The 5,665-nt window shown below is 39.6% G+C and overlaps 1 pseudogene; it reads left to right on the plus strand.

Annotated features, from left to right (window-relative positions):
- The first annotated feature begins 4,581 nt into the window (after window positions 1-4,581).
- On the plus strand, window positions 4,582-5,418 carry LOC146871591 (NHL repeat-containing protein 3 pseudogene; annotated as a pseudogene).
- Window positions 5,419-5,665: the final 247 nt, after the last annotated feature.

Consider the following 5,665-nt stretch of genomic DNA (forward strand, 5'->3'; position numbering starts at 1 on the left):
CAGAAAAACTCAAAACCAATTTAACAATCCAAGTATCACAGTACGTCAGCAGAGCACAGTAAAAAAGTCAAAAAAACAAACTAAATAGTTCCATTAGAATTTATTCTATGCAGTATAAAATATACAATTTTTAAAAAGATGTTTATATACATGTTAAAAATATTTACAAAACATTTTTAGAAAACGGAAGTCGACGCAGCGTTACGGTGAATGTTCAATTGATCACCTTCCTCAGGACAATTTTCTAAACACCAGAAACAATAATTATTTTCCGGCTCTTATATTACTGATGTATAGAAAAAGTTTTTTTAACATTCCACATTGTCATTAGAAAAAGTGCAACCAACTAATACATTTCAAATACTATCCCTATGTCGTTTATTGTTATTATTAAAAACACAGTACATTTCCTTCAATAGCTTTCCAATGTTCATTATATCATAAAGCAAGACAACTTAACAAAATATATAAAGACATCATACCTATCACGTCAGGAAAGTACCTAACATTCCGATATTAAAGCCAGCAGCTATTTGTGTCTTAAAAACATGTGGGATCTTGATATTGTCCCTCACTTTAAAACCTATTGGAAATGTAGAACATAGAGATGTGGCGGTAGATCCAAGATTTTATACTCTCTAATGAAATGCTAAGCATGTTGTTTCATCAATAGTTTAAACTTCTTATTACATACCTTGTTATAAATGCAAAAAGGATGTATGATGTACACGTTGGAAACCACCGTTTAATAGTTGGTCATTTATAGAGAACAATAACTGTATAAGCGGGGAAAAAGAAAGTTATATTTTCGATTAATATACGCGTACACTATAATATTACAAAGCTTCTTCATATTCAAGGGAATTTCTCCCTTTTTAATAAAAAGAGGGCCAGGTCCGCACCAAATGAGTCGTGACTGGAGGTGACCACCGCTTTATATTACCGGGAGTGAGAATGTCACCTGCTATTCAAAATGAATCAAATATGGAGCAAAAGATCACTATTCAATTCCTATTGCTTTAATTTGATTTATGTATAAACTGTACTCCGAATTGTTTATTTACCTGAGCTTGTGGGCAATTATCTTTATGCCAGAATAAAAATGGCGGGCCTGTGAAGGTAGAACACAAATGTGTTGCCATCAATAGCCAATCTCTAGAGGATTTCTTTAAGAGACTACCTAAGTAATACATTATGGCAGTTACATACTGTTTGTTACAGTAATCTATAAGTTATTAATAAAATTGGACACCGCTTCAGGTCTTAAAAAATGAAAAAAATCATATTACTGGTCTTTCTAGCAGGACAAGCGGTTTGTTGTTACTTGTGTACCATATTGTACGTGTAAAAGCCCCGCTTAAGATCGCGCTATATCTTGTTGGGAAACCTGCTGTAACTTTTGAAAAAACAAGTGGTAATAGAAAGCACTACCGCTGTTCCAGATTCAAAATACGCCTACCAAAGTCTATTTAAGTTACGGGGCGTTTATCTTTTTTAGTCATATTAAAAGGAAGTATTTAGACACTATTCAGTGTATATAAGACTCTCTGTATTTCTATACATAGTGCTATTCAATCTCAAACTCAAATCGATCTTTAGGCTATGCTACTTACTTGGAAATAAAGTTATGGCCTCCCTGCATCCAACGGTACAGTTTCCGGGTTAGGATACACCTCTCCGCCTCACCCAGAGCTGCATTTAAACATTGTGCGTCAAGGTCAAAGGTCAAATTACGAGACATAATGTGTTCGTAAAAAGATTTATTACTCAGTGTTCCTACATTTTGGCTGCTCAAGTTAGTAATAAGCAGTTAAAACTTCTAAAATCAGATGTTAATTTTTAAACCATTTCTTATATGGTCAAAAGACCTCATTTCCTCGCAACAGACCAATTACGGTGGCCATATTGGAAAGGGCATGTATCATAAAATAGTAGCCATTTTGGATGGGGATGTTATGGTATAAGAATAATGTCTCTCTGACAAGAGATAAGGTTACGGGAATTATTCAGTACTCAACAGAAAATGGGTCATAATCAGTGAGAAGACTGCAAACTTCAATACACAAATAGCGCTATCGAAGTAAATGCCACATCGGCCATGTTACAAGGGTATAGAGTTATTATATCGGGGACCATTGTGAAAAGGGATGATCTTACATGATAAACCTCATAACATCAGATCAATTGTTCCCAATCCTCTTTACTGTTAAGGCCTTTTCTAAAGGTGTTAAATCTAGACATGTAAAAATTGTTCCCTGTGATACCATGCCTCTTTTATATGGGCAGTGTGTGTCTATGTGTGTTTGCCATAGGCTACCATTTGCCTTTGTTGTGCCCCATGCCATATGGCCATCAGCCATTTTGTATAGTCAGTGTCCACCACAAACCTGAGTGTGTTCTCGGTTTTCCAGGCCTCCTGCTTGTTCTTGTGACCTTGTGGCTGGCGGCCATTTTGTGTAGACAGCTAGTATGCTTTCAACTAGGGGTGGGCGGAATTTGTGAAATCCACTTTCGCAAATTATCGCGAAAATGTTTAAAATTATCGCAAACAAGCGGAAATATCGCGAAGATGCGGAATTTTTTTGTCCCGCATGTTCGCGAGATTTGCTGCATGGTTGCGGGTCGCCAACTTACCCATGTGGTTGCTCGCGGGCGCAGCCATCTTGTTTTGAGTTGTCTCGCGGTGCATGATCGCGAGAAGAAAGACGTGATCGCGCGACGCATGACGTCACTGCAGCGCAAATGGCTAAAAACAATCCAACATCTCATGGAGAACGCGACCGGATCAAGAAAACTTGTTGGCGAACGCAGGGATTCAGGTAAGGCGATCGCGCGCGTGTGAGAATGTATTATTTTACAGCGCGAGCAAGAAACAAATTATCGCCAAGCTGCGGAAAGCGGAAATTTTGACATTTTCGCGCTCTCCGCGGAACGCGAAAATGTCAAATTATCGGAATTTTCGCGAACGGAACGAAATTTTTGCCCAGGCCAACTTTCAACCATAGGCCTGGGTGTCTTCTTTGTTTGTTGCCATGCCTTCTTGCTGGTTGCTGTTGTTCTGACCATTTGGCTGGCTGACATTTTGTGTAGCCAACCAGTGTGCTATCCCCATAGGCCTGCATGTCTTCTCTGTTTGTGGCCATGCTTCCTTGCTCAGTGTTAGTTGTTGTTGATGACCATGTGACACTGACTGGCAGCCATTTTGTGCATCCAACCAGTGTGGCCCTTTGCCGTAGGCTTGCATGGATGGTTGACAATGGTAGCAGTTTAATAAATTAATGTGCTTGCGTATATTTTACTTATCTTTAATAAAACTAATTAAACAATGTTTTCAAGTATATATTTAAAAATGTATTTTAATTATTTTTGTTTTATTTTTTATTTTCATTTATTTTTTAAATTATACATTTTTTCTTCAAAAATTGTTATTTTAATTTTTTTAATTTACCTTTTTTTATGTAATTTTTTTTTATTTTGATCTGAAAACAAAGATTCCTTACATCTGGCATCAACCCCATGACTGAAATAGGTGCATTGCCCAGCAGCATTCATTGTCTAAGATTATTCCATTGTCACCTGCACATCCCTGAGTGCCAGATCCCAACATGATGCACATAAAACAAAAAGTTACATCTGTATGTTGTGTAACCACACTAAATGGTATTGTTTGCTTGTACTACTTGAACTGCAACACTGCCATGCTTCACTTATTTTCTTCTTGCTTGTTTGCTTTTACATGCACAAGAGAGAAGACATCACCTAGACAGAAGGTCTGAGCACAACGTGACTGACTACGCAACACGGTCATCTCTTCAGCTTGCTGTGAAGCGAAGTGCCACTGCCAACAGACAGCTTCATGATGGCCCCTAAGAAAGGTGGTGCCAAAAACCGAGCCGAACGATGGCGATGGGAAGGCATCAGCCCTGATGGGGACTAGTCTAAGGCCAGTTAAATGAGTTTCAAAGCTTAATTTATAATTCTAGACATCGGAGTATTTTGATCGCGTTAATGGGCAAATTGTCATTTATTAATTGTAAACTGAGAATAAAGTAAAATTTGCAAATCTCGGGAAAATTGTTTTTCTTCCCCTAAAAGTGATTATCCCATGATGCTTTTGCTTCTATGTGAGTGATGGCAGGGGCAGAAAAAGGGGACATTGTTGAAAACACAGTTTTATTAATCTTTCGCACAAGTGCATTGTACAAAATGCAGGTTCTGTTGCAGGCGACACATCTTTGCATACATCTCGTCCCTTGATGCAGCAGAGAGCTCATGTTCTTTGGCAATTGTAACCCGCTCTGCCTCTCACTATACCACAATTAATTGACATGGTGCTGAATCAAATTAAATGACAGTCTCGAGCCCGAGTGAGGTTCTCCTGGACAGCTACAGTTAGAGCCTCTCTTTCGTGGGCAGTGCTATGGCTTTCCACAAGATATATCTCTTGGCTTGGGAGGAAGTAAACAGAGGAGTTGGCAGTTATTGTCCCGTGAGCTTGAAAGCTTGTGGTGCTGTAAACACTTGCAGGATGCGCAGGGGAAGTCTTTTTAAGTAGAGGTCTTGGAACAAAAGGCAGACAGGATGACTCGTACATGCAGGGCTTGTGTCTTTGCCGTGCCGGCGAGTGTTCTAGGAATGCTGCTACTTTTGAACTCTTATTTGCAGATGAAGTGGGCTGCAAGTCCCCACTATCAGCTTGATTTGAAGTGGCCTTAAAATTCTGAACTCTTCAGTAGACAAACTTTTGGTGTTGCTGTTGACCCACTTCTTAGCCTTTTATATGTTGCCCAAAGAGGGGAGAACGTACCCAAGGTCCTGGTGTTCACAGAAGGTGGTCTTTTCTTGGGTGCTTGGAACACCTCATCAATTGAAATGCCTCATGGTATATTTCCAGCCAACAATGTCACTCACCAGTCAGTGTGGATAACAGATGTTGGAAAAGGATTGTATGGACACACCATTAAACACTATGGGGCATATTATCAAGCACCGCCTTAAAATTATCGCCGCTTTAGCGGCAGAAAACTGCCGCTAAAGCGGCGATAATGGGCTTGATAATATGCCGCAGAGAATTCCAATAGAAGCCCATGCTGACACCAGAACATGGGCTACTATGGGAATTCTCAAGGGCATATTATCAAGCCCAGTTTTGCTGCTTTAGCTGTAGTTTTCTGCCGCTAGAGCGGCGATCATTTTAACGCTGTTTCTTAATAATATGCCCCCATGATCCTCTGGAAACTCGTTCAAGTCCTGGGCACTGCTGGTAAGGCTGGCTCAGCTTTGAATCCACTCCAGTTTGACCAGCCAGCTGATATATGTGTGGACACAAATGGAGAAATTTACATCGTGGATAGAAAGGGTGGACTAAATAACCGACTTCTCAAATTGTCACCAGATTTCAGAGTGCTGTGGATGTGATCCAGCGCGAGAGACATCATTTACATATTCTCCTTGTGTCACAGATTCTTATTCACAAAGGAGAATGGCTGCTGGACATGTTGGTACGTTATTATCTATCAGGATACATTTTCTTACTACTTTATATGTACATTCTATATACACTTTTCAGAATCCTGACTTAATCATCAAGGCACTCCACTGTTTGGTCAATGGACCAACTAGTTGGACTGGTTGATGGTGAATTAGAACCAGCTAATACACAATA

Source organism: Triturus cristatus, chromosome 1_1 (genome assembly GCF_964204655.1).
Source record: "Triturus cristatus chromosome 1_1, aTriCri1.1, whole genome shotgun sequence".
NCBI lineage: Eukaryota > Metazoa > Chordata > Amphibia > Caudata > Salamandridae > Triturus > Triturus cristatus.